Genomic DNA, 3371 nt, shown 5'->3' with positions numbered 1-3371 from the left:
TGGGATAGACTGAAGGTCATTTGTTGGTTCTCGTGAACTTATTTTCATTTTTTTCGCCTTCAGTTTGAACTAGCATATGCGTAGTTTGGTAGGCAGCTCTGGGAGCTTAGTGGTAAGGAATTGCACTGCCCTATGGGAGAAAGAAGAGTAATCTTTCTATTAAAAGAAGCAGTCTTTCTATAAAAGAACCTATAAAATCTAGTACAATGTATAAACTGAAAAAAGGCTGCAGGGTCAGCTATGAGTCAGTTCCAACTTGATGGCACCTAACAATGACAGAAGTAGCTGACAATCTGTTTCACAGTCAGTGCCTGGCCTGGCTTTCTGAGCTTCTCCAGTGTGGTACTGGCGAAGTGTACTGAATATCCCACAGATTACCAAAAGAACAAACACATGTGTCTTGGAGAAAGCGCAGGTAGGGTGCTCGTAATAGGCAAGGATAGAAAAATTTCATCTCACATACTTCGGGCGTGTTGTTTGGAGGGCCCGTCCTCAGAAAAGGAGGTCATGCTTGGAAGAGGGTCAATGAAGAAGCGGGAGATCCTCAATGAGATAGATTGATACAGTGACTATAGCAATGGGCTTGAGTTTCTCAGGGACAGTGAGGTTGGTCTTGCTGTTCACGGTCGCTATGAGTATCAGTCTGCTTGACAGCACCAGACAGCAACATACAATAGGAGCGATCAAAATGGACTTATTTTCTCCATTAGTTTAAATATAAACAAAGCAGTAAGCTCAAAAGAAGAGGTTTAGGGGGAGCTCTGGTGGCCTAGTGGCAAGGAGCTGCAACTACAATCCCAGAGGCACACAGTTCGAATCCACCAGATGCTCTGTCGGGAAAAGGAGGGACAATCTCCTCCTGTACCAGTCAGATCTGATTTGACGGTACACTCACGCAAAAATAAAAAAAGAAAAATAAAGAGGTTTAACAAAGCATTGTTGTTGTTGTTGTTGTTGTTGTTGTTGTTAAGTGCTGTCGAGATGTGCACAACTCATAGCAACCCTATGAATGAAAGACCTGAACAGTTGTATAACTTTCATCATTTTTCCAAGTTCATCGAGTTTCTGGAGGCAAGCTATTTCGGAAGTGGATGCCACTCCTGCTGCCAACCTTAACAAAGCATCACCAGCTTAGCAAAATAGTAAGCTTAAGTGCATGGACTTGAAATTGGGGGACATTTTTAAGTGCCAACTTTTTATAAATTCTATCTGGCATCCATAACTGCTTACATAATTGTTGAGTGGTTGTAAGGTGTCTTTGAGTCACTTACAACTCATAGTGACCCTGTGTATCAGCACATCTGAATGCACCTCACCCTATCCTGCTCCATCCTCTTGGCCCAGGTTCAAGCCCGTTGTTACAGCCACTGTGTCAAACCATCTCCCTGAAGGTCTTCCTCTCCTTCACTGACCCTCCAACTTTCTCACCATGATGTCCTCCAAGGACTGACCTCTCCTAACAACACGCTTGAAATACGTAAAGTGAAGTTTCTTTCTCCTTGTGTCTAAGAAACACCCTGAGTGCACTTACTCCGAGATAGATTTGTTGTTCTTGCAGCAGTCCATGGGATAGTCCATACTCTTCAGTATCATCTCAATTCAAAGGCATTCTTCTTTAGCCTTCCTTATTCATTGTGAAGCAATAGAAAATGTCCTGGCTTGGATCTGGTGCACCTCATAACCTTGTTCCTTAGTGCTTTGAGAGGTCCTTGACCAATCCAACATGTCTTTGATGTCTTAACTGCTGTTAACATGGGTGTTGATCGTGAGTCCAAGTAAAATCAAATCCTTGACAACTTCAAACTCTCTTCAATCTCTCAATATGTTATCTCTTGGTCAAGAGGTGAGGATTTTTGTTTTCTTGATGTTGACATGTAATACTTATTGAAGTCTGCAGTCTTCGATCTTCTTCAGTAAGTGCTTCATGTCTTTGTCACTTTCTAAAGCAAGGTTGTGTCATCTGCATAATGCAGGTCGGTGAGTCTTCCTCCAATCCTAATGCCACATTCTTCTTCATAAAGTCCAGTTTTTCTAATTATTTGATCAGCATACAGATTTAATTGGTATGGAGAAAGGATACAACCTTGATGCACATCTTTGATTTTAAACTTCACAGTGTTCTGTCTAGACAACTGCTTATTGGTCTATGTACGGCTTTTTTGTGAGTGCAATTAAGTGTTCTGAGATTTTCTTCTTTCTCAATGTTACCTATAGTTTGTTACACTAGGGAGGTGTTATTTTTAGAACCTGCCAAATTGACTACAGCTCAGAGCATTCTATATATGAAAGAATAAAATGTGCCCTATCTTATGACCTCCTCACTCTGCTGGGCTCAAGCCCATTGTTACAGCCACTGTGTCAATCGACGTCACTGAGAGACTCTTGCTCCTTCACTGACTCTCTATTTTACCAAGCTAGATATCTTTCTACAAGGACAGGACTCACCTGATAACATGCCCAAAGTAGGAGAGAAAGTCTCACCCTTCTTATCCTTGCCTTGTTCACAGGGCTCTGCTCACTCACACAGTAGGCATTTCCACCCTTTGGATAGTTGTGAACACTGTATTTTCACAGTAAGTGGGAAAAAATACTACTTGTTGTAGTTGTTGTGGTTAGGTGCCATTGAGTCAAGTGTGACTCATAGCAACCCAAAGAACAGCAGACCTGAACCCTGTCCTGTTCTGTGCCATCCTCATCATCTCTGATACACTTGAGCCCTTTGCTGCCATCACTACAACAATGCATCTCAATGGGGATCTTCTTTTTCACTGACCCTCCGCCCTTCCAATCATGATAGGCTTTTCCGAGGAACAGGCTCTCCTAGCCACATGTCTAAAGTATGAGAGAGAAAGCTTTGCCGTCCCTACCTTTAAGCAGCACTCCGGCTGCTCCTTCTCCAAGACATAGCTGTCTGTTCTTTACATTCCATGGACTATTCAGTACTCTTCTCCAACAACACAACTCAAAAGCCTCCATTCTTCTGTCATCCTGATTCACTCTCCAGCTCTCAGAGGAAGAGCAAGTAATTTAAAAGACCATGTTCTGAATAAGGCACACCTCAGGCTTTATCAAACAATGTACTTGGAATGCCCCCACATTTTATCCCCAAATACATTTATATATAATGTGTGCAAAACATAAGTCCAGAAATATACATCACAAAGCTAACTATGATTTTTATGTAGGCTGTGATGTCATACATGATTTTTCACTTTCTCTGTGTATTGCCTGAATCTTTAGCATAGTTTTCAAATTGGAAAAAAACCAAAACAACAAAGCTATTTCCATATTTATAAAATCAATAACTTCATAATTCCATTCCAGAGATGATTAGTAGACATGCTAAATGCTCTCTTTCAGCTACTTGGTGG

Source organism: Elephantulus edwardii, unplaced genomic scaffold (genome assembly GCF_000299155.1).
Source record: "Elephantulus edwardii isolate Elephantulus edwardi_28Jun2011 unplaced genomic scaffold, EleEdw1.0 scaffold00062, whole genome shotgun sequence".
NCBI classification, from domain to species: domain Eukaryota; kingdom Metazoa; phylum Chordata; class Mammalia; order Macroscelidea; family Macroscelididae; genus Elephantulus; species Elephantulus edwardii.
This window is presented reverse-complemented; position numbering follows the sequence as displayed.